The sequence below is a fragment of the Pteropus medius genome, unplaced genomic scaffold (assembly GCF_902729225.1).
Source record: "Pteropus medius unplaced genomic scaffold, Ma_sr-lr_union100, whole genome shotgun sequence".
Taxonomy (NCBI): domain Eukaryota; kingdom Metazoa; phylum Chordata; class Mammalia; order Chiroptera; family Pteropodidae; genus Pteropus; species Pteropus medius.
Genome location: NW_024350397.1, coordinates 6,126,826 through 6,150,763, shown reverse-complemented (window position 1 = coordinate 6,150,763; position 23,938 = coordinate 6,126,826). Strand labels below are relative to the sequence as shown.

The following is a 23,938-nucleotide window of genomic DNA, read 5'->3' as shown; positions in this document are numbered from 1 at the left end:
TGGCTGAAATCAAGCAAAAGAGATTGGAGGACAAGTCCAAGAGGACTCAGTGACACTCCGGCTCCACACAGTTTCTGAGTGCCCTTAATTAGAACAATACTTCTGGCCTTCCATTTCAAAATATCTCTCCTCTCGGGCATGTGCCCTCAAACACCAGTTAGAAGGCTGATCCAGTGGTTCAGCAAAAACGTTCCCAATCTGATCTGTAGGAGAAAGCTCTCTTAGGGGTCTCAGTGTAACAGGGTCCCGATGTTGCAGTGAAGGGAGCATCACAAGGATCTGCTAAGGGGGAATCGGTTATATATTTCCTTGTCAGCACTCTGCAAATAAAAGATCTACTGCAGAAGAGGTATGACCTCTTTTCAACTGAAGAAAACAAAACAAACAAAAAATAGCCCATATTTTCCTTTGCAGTAAGATACCTGTCCCTAAATTTAAAAACACACTTCTCGTGTTGATCCATATGGCTGGGAGGCTTCGACCTGAGGTCATGTCACCATGCTCTCACCACTACTGATAATCTAGTGCCCAAATTTGGTGGTGAGGCAGGAGGCAAGCTTCCAGGAGAGGTGGTAGAGAAGCCCAAGGCACCAGGCCCCTAATCCCTCAAAAAAATCCTGAGCACAGGAAAGCATTCCTGAGCACGCACAGCATTCTTGAGCATGGACAAGCACTCTTGAGTACAGTAAAGCATTCCTGATGATGAAAATGCATTTCTGAGCAGGGACAAGCATTCCTGAATATGGGCAAGCATCTCTGGGCATGGACAAGCACCCCTGAGCAAACAAAGGTACCCTGGAAAGTTAAGCTGAGAGTCAGCAGCCAGACACGGGTTCAAAGCCTTCAAAGCATGTTAGGGAATTACAATTTTACCACAGTAGAGAGGAATATTCAAAGTGTGACTCTTGTTTTCAAGATGCCCTTAGCTGCCTTATGATCAAGCACACACGGCTAAAAATCTAAAGCAGGGACTTTATAAAACATGAAAAGAAAAGAAAAAAAAAAAATGACAGCAACCTAGTCAGCCCACAAAGTTCTCAAAGTATATTCGTACATTTGATTGGAATTCAAAATGCTTTTCCACAGCAAGTCAGTTATCAGCCTAGGGCATGATGGACTGAAGGACAAAACTAAAGGACCAGGGAACCTACATACTGTATGTGTGTGTTTCCACACAGAAGCAGCTCTGTCAAGCAAACAGGCCCTCATACCTGCCTAGGCCACATCAGCCATAGTCTCTGGCTAAACATCTGCCCAGCCAGCTTGAGTGCCTCAATCTACAAACATACATTATACAGTAAAAATGAAGTACATTTTCAATTGTTTTAAGTGAAGAAACATGTACTGAGACATTTCATCTTCAAATTTACTTAACTGGATATTTTCAGATTTTTTTAGACAAAATATACTACGCATTTTGTAAAATACAAGATTTGTACTTCAAGAGCAGTTATCAAAACTTACGGTGTTAGAAGTCTGGATTACAGACTGCCATTTAGAGAACTGGATGGCAAATGATTTCAACCACTGAGAACTTGGCAGTACCCTAATCACATAGAGCTGTTGGCTCCAGCTGTCAGAACACAGGAACTAAACGAGATCAACTGAAAACACGAATGACCTGGAGGACTAACCAAACAACAAAGCTCCACGACCATAAAAATACCTGCTAAGAGTAAGAATAGGACAGCAACCCTGAATCTACCTTATGCACAAAGACTTCTGAGGAATGCAACTTGGATCATCTAGTGCAGAGGTCCCCAAACTCTGTTAAGAACTGGACCGCACAGCAGGAGGTGAGCGGCAGGCCAGAGAGTGAAGCTTCATCTGTTTTTGTAGCCGCTCCCCAACACTAGCATTACCACCTCAGCTCTACCTCCTGATCATCAGGCATTATTAGATTCTCATAGGAACACTGGTCCCTGGTTCCAAAAAGGTTGAGAACCCTGATCTAAAGGATGTCCACTCAGTGTCTTGCTAGCTTCTCAGCCACTTCTCTTCTCTGGCAAAATGTATCCAACCAACAGACATAGGGTATCAAGATCACATCTGTCTCTACACTCACTGCAAAGAAAGGCAGCTCCCCAGAGCCCTGGGCTCTGCCAGGTGCGCCTCAATGAGGTGCTTTTGCTCTTGGCTCTCGCAGGCCCCAGAAAAGTTACTCTTCTCCCCACTGCCACCACCAACTCCCACTCTGTCTGGATGAGGGTGTTTCTCCTACACCACTGATCAGAGAACAGAACGCGGTCTCACTGCTTTTCCACTTCCCTCTTGCCCTGGAAGTAAGCACACAGCCAAAGTTAGTGATTCCTAACTACTATGGGCCATCACTCCCTCTAAGAATCTTAACCCAAAGTTAAAAACTGACAGAACTTAAAGTCTTCTCTGGTGCTCCCCTCCCTTATCACCTTTCAGTCAGCACCATGTTTGAGAGCAGGACTCAAGTAAAATCTGTCTATTTCAAAGGTGGATCTAGAAGACACTCATTATCCTGGGCACTACAGTCAGAGATAAGCATGATAAGCCTGCAAAAGCGGATCCTGAGCCTGGAGGACTTACTGCTAACACCTGACAGTAACATCACTCTCTAGAGCAGCCTCCACTCACATGGGGATCAACATGAAAAGCTGAAAGGAAAGCAGGAGGGAAAGGACTCACATAAATAGTGGGAGGGAAAACAGGAGCCAACATCCACTGCAACAGTTTCTGTATCTCTCCATAAGTAAGGAGTCTCCTGGGAGCGTAGGGATGTAACACAGGCACTGTGGCATTACTGTTTCAGCCCCAGTTCTCACTTGCTGGGGTCCTCAGAACACAGCTCATTCAGTGCTCTGCACAGAAAGCTGAACTGAGAAGTTTATTTTGATTCCCTCCCACCACCAATTCTCTCTCTCCCTCACCTCCTAGAACAACTCCTCCCCAATCCAGGGCCAAAAAGTCAAATGACGTTCCTGGCCTCAAAGTATCTGAGTGCTCCTAACTTCTGACACAATCGATCAAAAGTTTCTTTCTTTAGTTTGAAGATCTCCACTAGGTAGCCAGACAGTCTATGAACTAACATGAGTGGAAATAAGTGACAGCCCCTTGGCATCCCAGAGGTGCAATATTTGCATCTAAGAATAATAACACCTACTAAACTTAGTAGGCAGAATTCCAAGCAATGAAGCTTGCTCGCGCTCACGCTCTCTCTCTCTCTGTGTCTCTCTCTCTCTCTCTATATATATATATGTTTGTTTGTTTGTTTGTTTGTTTATTTATGTGGGGTGAGGAAATCTGAAGGGAAGAGGCTACCAGAGACATCGTTGCTGCCTGTGCACAGGTCCAGGTACTGTACAGCTCCCCTGGACTGTCTTTCCTTCTGAATATAATAACTTCCTGTGAACTTCAAGTTTGTTTTGCCCTATTTGTTTGTTTTCCACAAGATTTCACATAGCAATGGCAGAGGGACTCCAACCCTAGACGGGAACAGGGCTGGTGCTGTGCTAAGTGGGGTCAAATGGGTCTCTGGGGCTCCCATGTAAGCATTACTTTGAACGACCTCACTTTAAGCCCAATACTGTAACTGTAATAAGCAGAAAAACTGATCTAACTCTATTGCTTCCACTGTTCCCTACCCTACCGGAACTGTGATTACAATCCTTTAAAACTGGGAGGGAGAAACACAGAGCTTACAGGAATCTTGCAAAGGGCCACTTACCCCCAAGAAAAACAATGCTGCATGAAGAGGCTACAGCAGAGGCGGTGATTCCTGCCCAGTGAGCTTTATAACAAAAGAGCCAGCAGAGGACTATGAGAATAACTCAACACCCACCTTGGAAGCTAGAAAACCTACAGGATAACCCAGATGGCTGCACATGAGGGGTGACCTATGCCCAGGAAAAAGGAATCCTATTTTCTCATGCAAGTGCCCAGCAACAAGATCAAACTGTCTTGAGCTCCCCTAACCCTACAGAAGAGTGAGGTAAATAAGGTAAATGAAACACCAGTTTGTGTGCTAAGTGGTTTGGGAAGGAGTGAGAATGAAACTACTAATCAAAAAAGCTTTAGAATAATTACAGATTTCTATATTCCAGGCTCTTTCTACTGGTTTCCAAATTCCATGATTCCTCTGATACCATTACCATGAATTACAAAGAGATAGGTCTCATTGTCGTAAAAAGACATTCACTGTTTCATGTACTATTTATTGAGCACTTGTTATATGCAAAACACTGTGCTGGAGACAAAGGATATGAAAGAACTTATGGAGATCCCAGCCCTCTGGGAGATCATGGCTCACAAGAGAAAGCCAACAGTGAAAGAGCCAACTGTTCAGTCATATAGTCATTTAAGAGCTATGATGGACCAAAATCCTCTCTTAGGTGCTAACCCTAGGACATCCACACACTGGTCTACCAAACAACAGCTTTAAAATCTCTGCAAAGGATGTGAGCACTGCCTTCCCAGGGAGCCCCCAAAGAGGCTCCAGCCATAAATGGAGCCTGAGAAACAATAGGACAGGTGAAGATAAGTCTTCTTCCTTTCAATTAAAAGGGGGAGGGGGAGTCGGGGGCGGGGAACACCACAGGAACTAAAAGTAACGCACAGTCAGACAATACATAACTGTTCCTCAGGAAGCCAGAACTATACCTACCACGGATTTAACACACTCTCTATCAAAATCCCAATAACATCTTTTGCAAAACTAGGAAAACCCATCCTAAAAGTCATATGAAATCTCAAGGGACCCCAAGCAGCCAAAACATCTTTAAAGAGAACAAAACTGGAAGACTCATACATCCTGGATTTTAAAACTTACTATAAAGCTACACTAATCAAAACAGTATGGTACTGGCATAAAGACATGCAGACCAATGGAATAGAGAGACCAGAAATTAACTCTCACAAATATGGTCAAGTGATTTTTGACAAGATGCTAAGGCTATTCAATGGAAAATGGTGCTGGGAAAACGATATTCATACACAAAAGAAAAAAGTTGGACCCTGACCTAACACAATATACAAAAATGAACTCAAAATGGATATAAAAAAAAACCTAAATGGTAAAACTTAGATAGAACAAAAGCTTCATAACACTGAATTTGGCAATGATCTCTAAGATATGACACAAAGACATAGATAACAAAAGAAAGAACAGATCAATTGAACTTCATGAAAATTAAAACATTTTGTTCATCAAAAGACACTATCCATAGAGTAAAAGGGCAACCTACAGAATGGGAAAAAATATCTGCAAATCAGACATCTGATTAGGGATTAATACTCAGTATATAGAGAGAACTTCTAAAACTCAATGACAGAAAAACAAAAATGATCAAAGGACTTGAACAGAATTTCTCCAAAGAAGATAAGCCAATAACCACATGAAAAGATGCTCGACATCACAATTATTTAGGAAATGCAAATCAAAACCACAATGAGATACCATCTCACACCCACTAGGATGGCAGGGATGCAGAGAATTTGGAACCCTTGTACACTATTGGTAAGAATATAAAATGATATAGCCACTGTAGAAAACAGTATGGGGGCTCCTCAAAAAATTAAAAATAGAATTACCATGGAATCCAGCAATTCTTCCAGGTATATAACCAAAAGAGTTAAAAAGCTGGGTCTTGAAGAGATATTTGTACACTCATAGCAACATTATTCACAATAGCTAAAACATGGAAGAAACTCAAGTGTCCATCGACAGATGAATGAACGAGCAAATGCAGTCTATACATACAATGGAATATGATTCAGCCCTAAAAAGGAAGGAAATTCTACAGTATGCTATACCATGGATGAACCTTAAGGAGATATGCTGAGTGAAATAAGCCAGTTACAAAAAGATACATACTGCATGATTCCACTTATAAAGACAGAAAGTATAATAGCGGTTGCCAGTTTTTTTTGCAGAGAATGGGAAGTTATTGTTTCCTGGGTATAGAGTTTGTTTTACAAGATTGAAATAGGGAAGAGGCATGAAAACTAAATCATAAACTAAGTTGTATTCAGGGCCTGCTATGTGCTTCTAGACAGGGAACTTGGCCGATCAGCATATGGCCAAACCACAGAGAAGCTACAGGAAGATTCCTGCTGAGATTACCAACTACTTCCCCATGCCCTTAACGATGCATACCCATTTAAACTGAATTTAACAGATTTAAACTGAATTCCTTGAACCTTTGGGGTTCTTTCTCATTTTCTCTGTCTTTGAGAAGAAACCACATCTCTGCGGAGCTTTTTTCTTTCTCCAATAAACTTTTGTCTCTAACTCTGGAATGTGCTTGAATTCTTTCCTGTGCTCTATCTAGAACTCTCAAAAACTCTCTTGTGCAGATTTGAGCTCCGATTTGAGGGAGATTTTCCCTGTCCTGCATCAAAATGAAAAAAGTTATGGGGACATGAAACTGAGGGTGCTCACAATTTTGATTTGATTTGTGACTCTAGCTTTAGAATTCTCTTTTTTTCCTCTCCACACCCCTCACAGACCTAGCTTTACCCCTAGATAATCAGTAAGCTCCCAGGCAGCAGAAAACAATAACGCTGACCAGACTAATAGTAGGCTCAAGATAACATCTTAACCTAAATTATGTTTTAGCTCCTGAGGCCTAAGGTGGAACCACCCCTCGGTTACTTTTCCCAGGAAACCAGACAGAAGGACACCAGAGAAGACCTTAGAGCCATCCTCAAGACCTAAAGAAATGGTTTACTACCCTCACCTCACCTCTGACCAATCAGCTTCCAACATGACCCTGAACTTCTAACCCACAGTGTCTTGTGATATTACCTTATATAATCCATAAACTGCACACCATAGGGGAGTTGGGTCTTTTAGAGCGTGAGCTCCCAGCACTCCGACTGGCCAATTCTATAACAAATTACTTCCTTTCTACATTGCAAACTTGTGCTTGTACATTTTTTTCAGACAGTGCTCACAGGCAATGGACTCAAATACTGGGGTTCAGTAACAGATGTATGATGGTGAGGATCTGCACAACAAATACGAATGCATTTAAAACTGCTGAACTGTAAAATGGTTAAGATGGTAAATGTTAGGGCATGTGTAGTTTACTACAATTTAAAGGGAGAGAGAAGGCCTCACAGAGTGAGCCTATAGAATATCGTGTTTAGTTTTCTAAGGCACAGAATCATAGTGTTTATTTAGTATGACAATATATTATGGCTCTGTCATTTTATAAAGAGCACTGTGGTCAGGAGGCCTTTCAAAACTGAAGCTAAGTCAGAAATAAAAACCTTGCCCTAAAAACAAAACAGACAAAAATATTGAACTAAAAGGTGCAAGAGGTCACAGATACTTCAAATATTAACAAGGTAGTCTCGCTGAGAACCAATAGCAGTGACTGGCATGTGGCAACGTGATTCTATATATTTCAATTTAGGATTTGATTCTTAAACCAATGACACTTAAAAAGGCCACCCCCCCCCACACACACACACAATGATTTTTCTTATTTTAGAAAATGTAAGCTCCCTAAATCTGCAATGAATTGAATGCTTTTGTTAAACTATTTGTTACAATTACTAGGGTTTTCACAGTGTGAAATTGTTTTAAAGAGACAGAAAATGCAACTGTTAATTTAATCAAGGCAGTTAGGGTAAATCCTTGTATTTCAGCATTCTCATCATTAACCTATCCTTATAAATTACTCCCACATGGCTTTTCAAAGTAGAGAAAATTAACAAACTAAAACTTTAAAGTAGTGGCAGAGAAATCAGAAAACATGCAGATGAGTCTCTAAGAGGAAGAATCAGGAATTACCACAGCCCTGAAGGTCATTTCTAGACAGAGCTTCATACCTCTTGGAGAAGGTAGGAGATGCACCTACTATCATAAGCCGTCTATGTCCCAGAACTGATTAAAGAAGATACTACACAAGTCATACTGGGCACTGGAGAGCGAAGTAACCAGTTCACAGAACCAAAATTTTGCCCCAGAAATGGAGGAGGGTTGGCGGGGGCGGAGCTCAACTCACTCATTCTGCCCATCTGGAGGTCGTATCCCTGCCACAGGACAAACTGCTTTCTTATATGTCAACAATCACATCAATTACCACTTTTCCTGACTTTACTTACCAAATGAAGCCTTTACAACACACTCAAGAGGCTGGAAAAATGGCCTGGAAGTTTAATAAATGCAAACAAGCAGTAAAGCCTGAGCTGGTCATCTGCCTCACAGAATGGCTTGAAAAAAAAAAGAAGAGGTGTAAGAAAAACATCAAGGAGGCGTAAACTAGCTGTATGAGGCTTTCATATTGACATCACTCAATATAAATTCTCCTGAACAACTTAAGCAATGGAAGTGTTCCTATGATATGGGTGCAACAAAGTGGAAGGTAAATGGAAAGGAAAAATGAAAGGCAGGAGCGGAGGTGCTAAATAGCGCCAATTCACACTAACTTACAGATATGCCTCCCCAAGGAGCAAGGCCATGATTTCTCTATGAATCAATAAAAGGCACAGGACACTACTAATAAAAAGCCCAGGACAGCAGGGAGAAAATACTGCTCTTTGATCATTCCCTCTTCCTGCTACAAGCCAACTTGCCGTGCATTTATTAGAGCATGCCCCTACGAGTCCTGTATCAAGCAAACAAACAAAATTATTCTGACACGTTAAAACAGTAAGAAAGACTTTATTCAGGACCATTGTGATAGGTGTCAAGACTACTACAACAAGGGAGAGAGATGGAACTCAACTCCAAATACCTGGGCTAGGTTCTGTGGTGGCCACAATAAAAGTCTTCCTGGCCTCTCTGTCCCACACTCCTCCATCAGTCACATCATGTGGTCATCTCGTTTCTCCACTCACGAATCTGCAACGACTCCAAGATTAGTTGGGATTCCAGGTCTTCCTCATCCCCTCTGCTCTTTTACAAAGACCCACCTAAACACTCCTTGTACTTTTCTTCCCCCTCACCTTTCCTCTATCTATTCCCTCACCAGAATGTGCCGCTCCCCTTGACATCTATCAAAATCCTAACTCCCTTCAAGATCTGGCTCTAATCTCAATGCCTTTGAAGCCTTCCCAGACCACCAGTTGGACCTGAATTCCTCAGCCTGGATGAGTCCACAGGACATACTAGCTGTAGCACCTCCTAGATTATTTTTAAACATTTAACCCCATCTAAATTGTAAGCTCTTTGAAGACAGGGATCCTGTCTTAGGCCACTTTACTTCCTTCATGACACCTAGAATAGTGCCTTCCCCTGGACTTTATATTTGTAATTTCAAGGGAGACACCTTTTACTCCTTTACTACAAAAATCAAAATTTCTTTCAGATTAGTTAATAAAACACCACACACTTAAAACTAATAGGGTTTATCTATCAGAAAGTATGATTAAGTATGAAGTAGGTGTTTCCTACTATGTTTACACATCAGGAAGAGAAAAAAATTTAAAAAGAGCTCCTATTTTGAAAGATCTTATGTTTATTTTCTTCTAAGCTTATATACACTTTCTAAATTTTCTGCAATAAACGTTACTTTTATAAATATGAAAAATGTCATTTTGAAAATACTTTAATGGAACATATAATAAATGTTATAGGAATTTTAAAGAAGGCTGATATTCATGTGACTAGGAACAGGCAATAAGGTAATCATGGAGAAAGCTGAGCCGGTACTAGCAAGGCCAAGAAGGACTGATTGGTAGATGAAAACAAAACTAAGAAAGGAGGGGAAGGGGAGAGGAAGATGGGGGCAGAAGGGAGACAACAGCAAGACAGAGGAAAGGGCCAGGAGGAGAATCTCAAAAGCAATAACTGAGGCTACCATTTACTGAGAACCTGCTAGATCCCAGGCTTTGTACAAGCATAATCTCATCTAATCCTTGTAACTACCCAGTGAGGTAAGCATTACTATTCTCATCGTAAAGATGACAAAACTTAAAACTAGGGTGACCTGCCAGAAGTCACATATCGACTGCGAGATGGAGTCTGTGCTCTTTCCACTCTGCTAGCAATTTTTCAGCTGGGTTCTGTATTACTAGAGGGATCTGTGCATAGCTGGGCTCAGGCCCCAGCCCTGAGCAGGGAAAGCTCTGGTTTCCCATTCAGAATCAACCTGAGCAGTTCCACTTTAACTCATTTTATGTATCTTGATAATCTGTATAAAACGTCATTTTAAAAAATACAGGAATTCCAACACACTTAAAAACATAAACAAAAGTTTGAAACCACCAGCCTGTGCCACATTGCCACTATGAAGACCCTGAGCGGCTGAGATGTAGTTGGTAGGCATGCGACATTGGGGAACACAGAAGCAGCAGCCTGCCCTGGGCACGTGTAAGGAAGCAGAGAGAAATGAAACTGAAACACAAGAGCCCAGAAAATTTCAACAGCTTTGAAGTAAGGCAGAGGTGAGGTAAGGGAGCGCTTTCATTAGTGGACAACTGTCCTCCTTAGGCTCGCATCAAAACCAAATGTGCAGGCACATCCTCCAAGCAACCAGCATTTTAATAAAAACTTAGGAAAGCTGTTGTTTTCATTAAGGCTGGCTTTGGTACAAATAATTTCAAATACCAAAACAAATGCAACTGTGCAATTCTATTTTAAAACCACCTGAATGTGTGCCTTGCAAAAGTATATAGGTTTTTTAAAGCATTCCTGCTCCTAAGGTGGGGATACTGTCTGCTGGCTCACCAGGCATCCCAGGCAAGTTTTGGGGGGAGTTTCTCCATCCTAGATTTGTCTCCTACTAATTGCTGAAAAGCAGCACAAAGGGCATTTAGTCAGAGTCAAAATTAACTGACAAGAATTTATGTATATTCAGTCATAAGATAAACCAAGATCAAATTATGCTCTTTGGCTGATTTCATTTATATGCTATAATTTGTACAAACAGAATCTAATAGTTCTCACAGTTTGAAAGTATAACCCTTAAAAGCAAGCCAATGAATGCTTGGTATGAGATTTTCCTCATTTCCCATTTTCTAAATGCTGAACTGACTTATTACTAAGCGATATTTTCTGTTTAGAGGAGAGCGGTCTGCAGGTCTACAAGCCATAATTCATTTTGTTCATTTGGTTTCACAACCACAACCAGTGGCAGATGATGCCTTTATGAGAGACAGTTGGCAACAATATCTTCTTACCGCGTTTTTACACAAGTTTTCTGAGACTTGCTTTTTAATGGCTTTATGGAAATCAAAAAATAAAAGGGTTTTTGAGTTATCTGCTTTGATATAAAAGTCACAATTCTCTAGCTCTTAATTTGTTCATAAATAAAATCAGAGGACTGAAACTATTCTACTTAGCTTGGCAAACACTTATTGAGTACACTATCTGTACAAGAGGTGCTGTGGTAATGTGGGAATTCAAAGATGAAATAGATACAGTACCTGCCCTTGGGAAGTTTGTAAAATTTAGTAGGAGTGAAATAAACATAAATAGATGACTTCTATAAAGAGCCTATGACTGGCAAAATAATGGCCACTAAGATGTCCACATCCTAATCCCTGTGAATATGTTACCTTATATGGCAAAGGAAAATTAAGTTTGCAGATGGAATTAAAGTTGCAAGCCGCTAACTTTAAAATAGGAAAATTATCCTGGATTATGTGGTGTAATCCACTTAAAAGTGGAAAAGAGAGGCAGAAGACAGAAGGATATGATGATAGAACCTGAATCAAGGGATGCCCAGTTGTTGGCTTTGCAGGTGGAGAAGGTGGTCATGAGCCAAGGAATGTAGCTAGAAAAAGTAAGGAAATAGGATTCTCCCCTAGAGCCTCCATAAAGTACTGCCAACGCCTTGATTTTAGTCATATTTCTGAACTAAAGAACTGTAAGGTAAACATTTGAATTGTTTTAAGCCACTATGTCTACAGTAATTTGATATGGCAGCAACAGAAAATTAATAGAGCCTTTCAATTGGAAAATACAATATTCATATACGAAAAGAGAACATAACATTCCTCCCAATGCTTCATCAGCCATGCTCACAGGGAAAGCAAAGCCACTGGACTCTTAAAGCTTGAACCGGAAAAGCAAATGCCAAGTTGTACACATTCATGCTGTAAGAAGTTTTCAGTGCCTGTGCCTAAAAAGTCCTTCACAGACTCACCAGCCAAGAGAGCTGTGATTTGGGAGGCAAATCTACTCATCAATACAAGGCCACACCAATTCTGCCAATACTATCACTTTGAACACTTACGTGCCAGACAGACAAATGCTCACATGGGCATTCTGAAATGTCTGCTATTAGTCTATTCTGTTTTAGCATGAGTCAACCAGGATGCTATAAATATAGTTTACTATGGAGCACAACATTTAAATGCAATACCAGGAAAAGCTGCACAATCATCCTCCAAACACTTGTCTGGGGCCAGAAGTATGCTCCCCTGGAACTGCTGTCCAGAGGAGTCAAAAATAGCCCCAAAGTTACCTTCCAGGACACACTCTGAAATACTACAGGAACATGAAAAGCACAAGGGGCTGGGTACCAGCCTGGTATTTTAATTTTTTGCTCACTTGTGATGCCTTAGGGGAGTGAAGCCTCAGCAGGACTGAGGCCAGAAGGTAAGGGCCACACCTAATTTGGTTATGTTTAGAAAAGCCAGGCTTAGACACAGACTTCTACAACAACTGTATTCAGAATCCCTCAACAAATCAATCTGCGGCTTTAAATATTATCTTGTGAATCCTGGCAGCAAGTTTACTCAGGAAGAAAATGCTTAATTCTATGTGCTATACATTAACTACTAGATTTATTACATAAAACCCAATATTTTGTTTTGTCTTGTTTGTTTTTTTTTAAGTTAAAAAACAACTCTGGGGGTCAGGAACCAGTCTCTCCACAATGTGCCAGCTCAGCCCACAGATTATGTCGACTTAGAAACATTTAAAGCCTAATAAACGCAGGAAGACTTTTTTATCTCCCCATTTCCTTCTTAAAGAGATTCAGATAGAAAAAACTGCCTCAGGAAGGGTATCTTCGCATATTCACTTTAGTACATATAAATTAAGTGTGGTAGACAGGATTGATCCATGCAAAAATCTGTTCACTAGATTACTCTCTGTCCTACTATTTCTCAGTTACCTTGCAAGAATTTGTTTGTCACTTTATTGGCTAGCTGTGTGAATTTCCTACTTCCTCTTTGAAATCCCAGATCCCTTCCCCCTTCCCTTTTCTCCTTTGTCCAAAATGACATATATACTTCCATTTTGCCTGTCTTTGGAATTTTCATGCTTATGTGAATTCCCTGTGCATGTATTAAAATTTGATTTTCTCCTGTTAATCTGTTGATTTATTATCCCAGCTAGAAGAATTTAGAAGACGGGAGGAAATTATTTTTTTACACCCCACACTGCCCACAATAAGTTTTTAAATAACTGGCAAACTGTACGGATTTAATCACTTTAAAAAACTTGTGTATGTGTATACTTCCCTCTCCCCTTTCTTGTCTTCTTTCTTTTATCTACTCATCTCTTAGAATTATCATCTGACATCCCATTTTGCATATTTGAGCAACAAATTGATTAAAGTCATTCCCCTACCTACCATTTTTTATCCCAAATCTGCACCAAACAGAACACTGAGCAAATAAGGTTTGCTGTTATCTAACTTGGAGCAGCCTCCTCTCCATTTCTATCCTCCCCTGATGCACAGAAGAACTATAGCCAGTCATTCCAATTTTATGTTTTCTTATGGGAGCTCTCCCAAACCCTTAGTACACTAAAGGGAAAAAAGAAATATATGACCACAACGAACACAGCTCTCACATATAAGACCTCCAAGAGGAAAAAAGTTAATATGCTTTACTGGGGATTGCTTTCCACCCCCCACCTGCCTTTTCTCTAACACCAAGGTTAATAGGAGCTAAAGATAATAAGACCCTGCGGACTCTTACATAACACAAAGATGAAGAAAAACTCACGGAATGTGATGAGTGATTCTCAATCAGTCGACATCAAGTTAAGAATCCCCAGGTCACCAGCTCTCTTCTTTTACAGGAACATGACAGATTTTCATCTAAATCTAATGGAATTACACATCCAGAGGTCCGAAAGCACAACCAATTCCTATTCCTCGATTTCACATTTTAATGATAGTTGGAAACAAATTATATTATAAACAAAGGAACAAGATTCTTAAATCAAGAAACACTAGTACAGATATGTAGTCATGTTGAGAACTCACACATTTATGCTAAATTATGTCTTCATGTTCACTGAAATAGAGAGTATCATGCTAACCTTTTTTCTTTCAAATAGCCTTCCAAAGGAACACTGTCACTCCAAATTAAATACCTCAACATCACAATCTTGGGAGGAGAGACCACAACTGATGATATATATTGCAAAGTGCCACTGGGTTTTTTAACTTTCTTATCTACTATTAGGAGGATCATAGTGAAACTAAATTCGCTTGTTTAAAAAGCAATATCAGGTGTTGGTGGAAATACAGAACAACTGGAATTATCAAACCTCACTGTTGGGAATATATACTTCCACTTTGGAAAACTGTTCAAAAATATTTCATGTATGAACTAAAATTTGCAGGTACCAAACATCAAGATTACACCTCAAATTGTTTCACTGTTTAAGTTTTAAACACAAATAAAAACTCCAATGGTCACATGGAATGACAGAATTATAACCATGTTACTATCATTGTTTACTTCAAAGCACTGTTAAGCGCAGTAGCACCATAGGGGTTGGAGACACAAACTATGCCCAAATTAAGCTTAAGATTATAATCATTATGAACTTTCTTTCACAACTAATGTCTACAACTACATCCACATGTATGAAGCCAACTGTATATTATCTATCTTCCATGTAAAACAGAATGTTCATTAAAGTAAAACAAAAGCCTCAACAGCAAATATCTGGAACCTAGACCAACAAAAGATTTGGAAAGGAAGACTATTTTATCACTGACATTCTTTAGAATAATAGGCACAAGGCAATGTGTAAAAAAAAAAAGGTAGGCTGACTTGTAGTCAGTTTTATCATTGTTTTTAAATTCTCTTACAATGGACCCTCCAATTGCCTATGGAACAGGATGGGGAGCCTGATCGCTTCTACCTCCCTACTCTTGGTTTATCACAGTCTGTCAAATAGAGTTTTAAAAGATACATAATAAAAGTATATTAACCTAAAGTTTACATATCCAGTACTCCTTAGCCATGGTTTGTTAGCCGCAATCTTTGTCCGAAAATATGAAATCCCAGAAATATACAATTCATAAGTCTTAAATACACACCATTCTGAGTAGTTTGATGAAATCTCACGCCCATCCTGAATCACCCCTTTGTCTAGCATATCCAGACTATACAGATGCTACCCACCTATTAGTGACTCTAGTAGCCCTCTAGGTGATCAGATAGGTTATGAAAGAGACCACATTCACATAACTTTTATTATAGTATATTGTTATAATTATTCTGTTTTATTCTTATTGTTGTTAATGTCTTACTATGCCTAATATCTACACTTTATCATAGGTATGTCTGCATAGGAAAAAAACAGTATATAAAGGGTTCAGTACAATCTGTGGTTCCAGGCATTCACGGGGGGGCGGGAGTCTTAGAATATATCTCTCTCACTTTCTCACATAAGGGGGGATTACTATATTTTACAAATATTTGAAATTTCTTCCATTTCTAGTTATCTAGCCTGTAAAAACATGAACACATGTGCCTCATGAAACATGTACAAAATGTTCACAGTATCAGTATCGATGGTTAGAAAGAAATAGAACAGCTAAATAAAATGAGGCATAAGGATACAACTGAATATTGTATAGCAATTAAAAGGAATAAATTACAGCTCTAGGTTTTATTTATAATACTCCAATTTTTAAATTCACATACTTGTATAATTCAAATATAATATATTTTCAAATTACAATAATGAAAGATATAAATAACCAGATTATTACCCACCATCAATTCTCAGCAGGCCTATAACTGTATATACTTGGGTCTCTGCTACTACCTTTTTGCCACAATCACTGTAAAATATAGAATAGCTCAATCTACATGTTGGGAGCAAAGGCCTATGGACCTGACTTTGTACATTAATGTGAGTTCCTAGAGATGGCTGCCCTTGAAAATGGATTTAGCAATACTTGTCAGTTCAGCTGGTTTTTTGAACTGAGGATCTTTACACTGGGAGGGCCAACTTTTATGGTCATGCAAAAGCAGAGGCAGAAATGACAGCCACACAGCAGAGAGAGGAGTCGTGAGAGAGAGAGACGCTGTCTTGATTCCTGGTGGCTTTCTAGTTTCTAGTTCTAGTTTCTTCTGGGGTTTAACTCTGCTTGTTTTCCTTGGATGCTATGCAAGACCTACCTACACCTGAGACCTTATCTGGTATAAACTAATTTGAGTAGATTTTGTTGAGACAAACATGGGTGTGGACTGAGGGGAGAAATCTGATAACCCTCTCAAGGCATCACCCTGGGAGCTGGGGAAGGGGGAAAAGGGTAAGTGGGCAGGGGGCAGGACTGCTGCCATCATGAGCCCACAGAAGCACTTCCTAAGGAAAGCTTCTCTCCCAAACCCAAATCGAGAGTGCCCAGGCCAACCCTATGTACAGGACTGGCCTCAAGCCATCTCAGTGCATGAGTGTGCAGACCACAACAAACTCCATTTGTGCTCAAGTTATACTCCAGCTGAGTCTTGATCTGCATCAACCTCATTTCCTCCACTGCAGGTCCCTCCCATCTGCTTATCTTTCAGGATATTACAAAGTCAAGTAGCTATCCTGCTACACTAGCAGGAAACTCTTTTAACTGGAATTTGTGGAGAGTAACTATTATATATAATTCATTGTTTCTGAAAATGTTGTCTGTGGAACATCATACTGCTGCATGCTTAACAGAAAGAGGATTCTGTAGTTAATTAAGTTTGGATAATGTTGTCTAATATATATATTCTTAATCCCACTCCCCACAATACATAATACAATTTATCATATTAAAGGCTCAGCAAAGTGCTGTAGGAAAGAAATCTGTTTTACTCTAAGCCAGGGTTTCCCAAACTTATTTGACAAACCTTTTTCCTACCTAAAAGGATTGTTTCCCATCCTTGCTTGATCCTAAGAATCACCAAGAATAAGCGTTAAAACTAAGAACTCCCAGGCCCCACTCTAACCTCTTGGTTAAAATCTTCAAGGGAGGGGTCAGGTCATTTAACAAGCACCCCAGGTGACTTATCAGACCAGTTTGGAAAATACGGACAAACTAGCACTAAGCCAGAAACACTATTTTCTGTTTAAAATGTTCCTAAGTTGTTTCCAGTTCAATTTCCTGATTCGAGAACATTATTCTAAGTATTATTATCCACTTAAAGTATATAGAGTATAGTATTTCTACTGTTCCTGAGTAAATCACAGCAGCAGTTTTCTCATCCTTTGGGTTTTTTCCACGAGGTTAATAGTAATCATTATAACAACTGAGCTCTTTAATGTATTTTCTCCCATAGTTTTTCACAACAACCTTATGAGAAAAGTACTATTATTTATTTTCCCTATTTTGAGGAAATGAGGAAGCAAGCTAAGAAAATTTAAGTGATTTGCCCTAAGTCAGATTTTCTCAACCTCAGCACAATTGACATTTTGGGCTGGATAATTCTTTGTCGTGGGAGTGGGAGGCTGTCTAATGCACTGCAGGTGTGTTAGCAGCATCCCTGCCTCTACCCACTAGATGCCAGTAGCACCGCCCCTCCAGTTGTGACAACTAAAAATGTCTCCGAACCTTGCCAAATGTCCCCTTTGGGTAAAATCAGTTAAGAACCACTGCCCTAAGTGATATTGAAAGAGCAGAGGAGTCCAAACTCTCATCAATTCAAAGTCCCTGCCAGACCCTCCCAAGAGTAGTCTTACCCTCTACGCACTTCGCTCTCTGAGTGCTTATAAGATGAGAAGCCCAGCAGGCCCCGCTGGAGCTGTTACTGCTGTCTCACAGCCTGTCAGCAATGAAGAAAGGACTGGAAAAAGCTCATCAAGTAAAAAAGTGTGATAAAGGTATACCAAGTGCTAGCAATCTCTGGCACAGAGTAATCCCTCAATACAAGTACTGTGTGTCTTTCTGCCTGTCCTGCCAAAGGCTCCAGCTGCACATATGAAAGATTCTCAATCTCTTCACTTAAAAATGAATCAGAAAAAGAATCCTGCCTAAAATGGCATACCCTAATGTAGTCAACACCCAGGATGGATCATTTAACATGCTCTCCTCATATGAAAACTTTTTTTTCAAAAAGTGTTTTTATATAAAAATCAACAACTATCACTTTCTTGATTTGTCCTTTAGTATTAGAAAATTAATTTTAACTTGATAAATTTCAACTTTACAGATATAATGCAAATTTAGTAAAACATATCATGTATGAACCAAAATTTGCACTTACTAGACAAAAACATTACACCTCAATGTTTGCACTGTTCCACCGTTTTAATTTTTAAGCGGAAACAAAAACCCAACTACTCACATAGACTGACAGAATTATAAACCTCAATAATACTACCATTGTTCATTTTAAATCTATTTAAATGTAGCAATATGTAGTACCACAGGGGTTAAATGCACAAAGATTTCCAAAGCAAGTTTGAACAATTCCAAACTCATAAAAATCTTCTCTCAAAATGAATGCATATAGCTGAGTCCCTATGTATTGGGGCCAACTGTATGATTAAGAGTCTCTGATTTAACTGCCATGTAGTACACAATGTCTATTAAAAGATAAGTAATCAAAAAGCCCTCATTTGAAGCTTACAGATATATTATTAAAACTTAAGTTACCATAACAATTATTTAGAACACACACTAACATAAGATTTTGTTGAAAGAATACGTTATCACTGACAATGTTTAGAATTGCAGGCACAATTCCAGACTTTAGACTTTGCAGACGGAACTTTTGGATGGTTTATTATTGTTATTAAATTCCCTAGAGACACTGAACCTCTTATCACCTGCACTGGAGCAGAATAATCCCACCACCAATCCTTGGTATACTACAGTCTCCCTAGCAGTGTCAAATGGTACTCCAATGTTTCAAGTCCATAAAATAGTTGGGTACAAAAGAATGATGGAAAAAAAAAAAGTCAGAATAAAATCATCATTAAAGAAACAAAAAAGTTGTCAGATCTCCTGGTCCGATTTCTAGTCAAACTCTAGCTCACTATGTATATCAGACAAGCTGAACTGCTGCAGGCAGAGCAGTGAGGAGGACACAAGCTTTGAATGCTGGATGCAGATGGTGTGACACCGGGCAGGTTACTTCACCTTTCCAGGCCAGTCAGTTTTCTCATATTCAAGATGGAGATATACTACTATCTGCTCCAACATAATAGTTAGCTGTACCTAGGCAATATCTTGAAATTACTGAATCTAGTTGATGAATATATACAGATTCATTATACTACTCTCTTTAATTTTGTATATTTAAAATTATTGTATATTGTAAATTTCTGTATATTGTTTTCAAAATAAATCTTTGAACTGAGTTGTCAGTATCAGCTTCCTCATATATATAAAAACAAAAGAAATAAGGACCTCTTAGGTCTCTTTGGACTCTAACACCCCATTATGTATCCCACGCTGAAAAGGGAGCTCAATTCCCAGGTACTGGGAGTCATGCTGAAGGAGAACATTCCAGGAATAAGTTCTAACCACTGGTCATCTCCAAGAATGATCACTGCAGTCGATGCCTCACACATAAACAACTGACTCCACGCATTCATTACAAAATACAAACCAAAATGAGACCAGCACTTCTGGATCCAAGTCCTTAATATTCTGAGACTGGTGCCTGGCCCAGGAAAGAACCTTTCCACTTTTCATGGATCAGAGACCAGCAAAAGACATGACAACGATGAGTACTGTTCTTAAGAAAGGGAAATACTCCAAAAATACTGTATGAATTAAATATGATACATACCACAAATGACTTCTAAGGCTTTCTAGGGGAATTTTACATTCAAATAATGGTAGAATGGGCATTCATAATTGTTTGCTGACTGTACAAATAAGTGAACGAGTAAAATGTCGCAGCAAAACTTAGAGAATCTATTCTAAACTAGAGAAAACACCTATGACCAGACAAATATCCATGGAGCTGGAATGAAGTATCAGTCTAAATAAATGTACACAGCATGTATAGTTACATAAAATTTTATAGACAGTAGTAGTTCAGCCAGACCAAAAACAAGAAAAAAACATTCCAGTACCCTAGAAAATGGCTATTTTAACCTGAGAAAACATCGTAAGAGTCATGAGCACACGTTTCTGACAGACTACACTGTGTTAGGACAAACTCAGATCTCTTCTCAAGCTCCAAGGGACCCTCAGAGCAGCATCTTCCTCTCCACTAAAGGAACACAGAAGTAAAAGCATGTTTTAAGAGCTAGAACAGACGCCTCAACTTTGACACAATCCAATGCTGTAATTCCTTAATATGGAAAACATATGTCTACATAGTAGTCTGTTAAGAACTCATGTCCTACTGGCTTCCAAAAACCATCTTCCAAGTATAATCTAATCAATAACTGAAGACAGCTCTTTAAGTTTAAAAGTCCTATCACCAAGTAGTCCCCACCCACGCCCCCACTACAATCTACTGGCTCATTCGCATTTCTTTACTCTGTGTGACCTGCTTCATGGGCCAGCTTCAGCTTAATGAGTACCAAAATATCTGGAGGGGACAGCTATGATTCCCTTTCCTGTATGGTGAAATGGGATTTCAAATCCTCTGACAGAGGGTTCCACTGACTGCTGGCCCAAGTTAACTTTCTTCCTAACAACTCCCCGGGTAAAATAGGACTGGGATGAACAATAGAGATAAGCAAGAGAGTTCTCAGTAAAATAAAGTAATATCCCAGCATTCATAACCTTTTCCCACCATTTTCTCATCTTTTCCTACACATTTCCCTCTGTTCCCAAGAGTCTAACACTCTAAATCAGCTTAAATGCATAACTTTAACATGGGGGAAGAAATGTGGAGTTACAGAATACGTAGAGCTGAGATAGTACAGCTCATAGAAAACCATATGAGCTGAGATAGTACAGCTCATAGAAATCCATAAATCTTTCCATCAGCTCACTTAATCCCTCTCCTAGAACCAAAATGCTAGTTGCCAGGTCCCTGCAGAAAGATGTCTTTTCCTGTAATATAGTTTGGCTCCATTTTTGATGTTTGACTGCTGACAGCACTCAAATCCTACCACTTCCTACCTTCCCTTTCTGCTCCCCATTTGGGCAAGCTGGCAATAAAGCCCAGGGCCCCTTCCTTTGGCACATGCAGGAATTCCAAACCACTCAAGCCCAGGTAGGTAGGCAAGGAAGCTCGGAGCCAATCTCACCCTCTAAATACTATACAAGCCAAGCCAGTCTCCTTACCCTGTTCTCTCAAGATACTTTCATCCGCTTGAGAGCCTGCCCTGTGTTCCTCCAAAAGCTTCATTATGTGACCAAGAAGAATTTTTATACTCTCTTGGTGTGCATGTGGCCTCATCAGCCTTTGACATACAAACTAAACTCTGGATGGGGTCAATCCCACCAATGGAGAGTAGCCACAGCATTTCCAAGTGAAAGACCCTGTCTACTCCTTCTGACTTCAATCCACATCTGAGCTAAGGGAGCCACTTAAAACACCGGCCCCTCCAATGTCTGTCTTGATTGTGGCCATGAGAACCCTCTCTCACTAATAAAGCAAGCCTACTGTGGTTACAAACATACACATCCATCAGAACACAGGAGGCCTGAGGACTGGTGTCCATCCTCCGCTGTATAACCATATGACTATAGACTGACACTGATGAATCTCATTTTCCACTTCTCCTTGTCTAACTAGTAAGATCATATAGTGAGCATCAAAAGGGGCGGGATATAGGACAGCACACTGAAAACTGTAATGCCAACACATACTATACAGTTTCCTGAGGCGACAGCCTATCTCCCTCCCCCAATGCTCAGTTCTGCTCTTCTAGTCTCCCTCTGGCTCCCTTTCTGTCTCTGCTCTAAAAACTTTTGTGGAGAGCTACTATAATTCACTAAAAAAAAAAACCAAAAAATCCTCCTGTCTACAGCCATGCTACCCTGAACAAGCCTGATCCCATTTGATCTCAGAAGCTAAGCAAGTTCAGGCCTGGTTAGTACTTGGATGGAAGACCACCTAGGAAGACCAGGTGCCGTAGGCATTAAAAAAAAATAAAAAATAAAAATATAAAATAAGTGATTGTAAGCTGAGAAGGTCCTTGCAATCTGTGAGGTCAACCAAGGGTTGCCTTGCCTAAAAAAAAATTAAATAAACAAACAAACAAACAAAACAAAAACCCACCTAACTCTCTCTGCACTCACCCTAGCATAAGAGGCAGTGACAGAGACTCAGTAACCCCTTCTAAGGAGTTACTCATATAAGTAGATTAACACCAAATCTCTTCTATATTGTAAAAACACTGAAGATCACACATCATATCACACACACCGAGACCAACATCTGGGGACTCCTCCCAATTCCTGAGCTCTCTGGAAGAAGAGAGTACTTTGATCACACCACAGAGAATACACTAACAAGGAAAGCAACTTCTCCCACTTAAAACAACAACACTTAAAACAAAAAAGTTCAGAAGCCAAGCACATGTCCATTTTGAAAAATCTAAATATAACAACAGTCACTTCCAAGTTGGTTATCTAAATATCAGCGTTGGGATAAAATATACAAAAAACCTTCCAACTCTTTAACTAGTAATGGCTCCAGTATTCATGGCCTTTTTGTCATCAAATAAAAAGTTAAAAATAAACAAACAAACACTATTTAAAGCTCTGAGAAGCCAAGTCTTAATATAGAAATGGATCCAGGTAGAACTCAGGGAACTGGCCCCAGCTTTGGCACTGGCTGATTTGGAAAGCGCTACTCAGCCTTCCCATGCCTTAGCTGTGACACTGTGCAGAGGTTGGTAAGTACCACCACTGCATCAGCGCCTGCGCTCTGTCTACATGTCCAAATGGACATGTTGGCCAAGTCCAGGCAATTGTTTGAGTTATAAGCTAAAATAGCCACTTTTTTCATTGAATATCATTTTAACCTGAAAGAACAAATGACAAACTATGCTCATTCAGACTTCCATATTTGTTCATTCCTGAGAAAATGTTGGACAAAGTGAGCCTGTTACTTCAAATATTTATTGCCAATGATAAAATGCAAGCTTTCACCTGGAAGTCAGAACTCTGGAAAACTTGTATCTGCCACCATAACCCTGAGGCTTCCCAATAATTAAAATACTTTTCTGATGAGTTCAGTGGTGAATCAAATGTATTAGATATAGATAGATAGATAGATAGATAGATAGATAGATAGATAGGACAAAATATGTCAACATTTGTTAAGATCTATATAACTTAGTACACCAATATTTTCCAAATGATGAAAGCATGAAGTTAAAAATCTTGCACAGGTGAAAGATCCATTTAAAGTATAAGCCAGATCAATAAATTTTAATGTAACAAAATAAATGGCTTCAGATTCCACATTGCAACTCATCTTTAATAAACTATCAACTGTCAAGTTTTGTTGTAGTATCAAAAATATCCACACTATGTACGGCTATAAGAAAAATACTCCCAATCACACCACTACCATCATACTCAATAATGAAAGGTTAAAAGCTTTTCCTCTAAGATCAGGAACAAGTCAAGGATGCCCACTCTCACCACTCCTATTCAACACAGTACTGAAAACCCTAGCCAGAGGAATCAGGTAAGAAAAAGATATAAAAGGTATCAGAACTGAAAAGAAGTAAAATTGACTCTATTTGCAGAGGACATACGTTTATATAGAGAAAATCTTAAAGACTCCACCAAAGACCTAGTAGATATAATCAAAAATTCAGTAAACTTTCAGGATACAAAGTTAAAATGCAAAAATCAGTAGCATTTACAACAGCATCAAAAAGAATATAATTCCTAGGAATAAATTTAACTAAAGA

At 39.5% G+C, this 23,938-nt stretch overlaps 1 protein-coding gene and 1 pseudogene across 2 annotated transcripts in view; one reads left to right on the top strand and one right to left on the bottom strand.

Moving 5' to 3' along the window:
* CCNY (cyclin Y) overlaps positions 1-23,938 on the bottom strand; it is a 202,604-nt gene that overhangs the window by 138,813 nt on the left and 39,853 nt on the right. The window lies entirely within an intron of this gene.
* On the top strand, positions 22,032-22,150 carry LOC120584141 (uncharacterized; annotated as a pseudogene).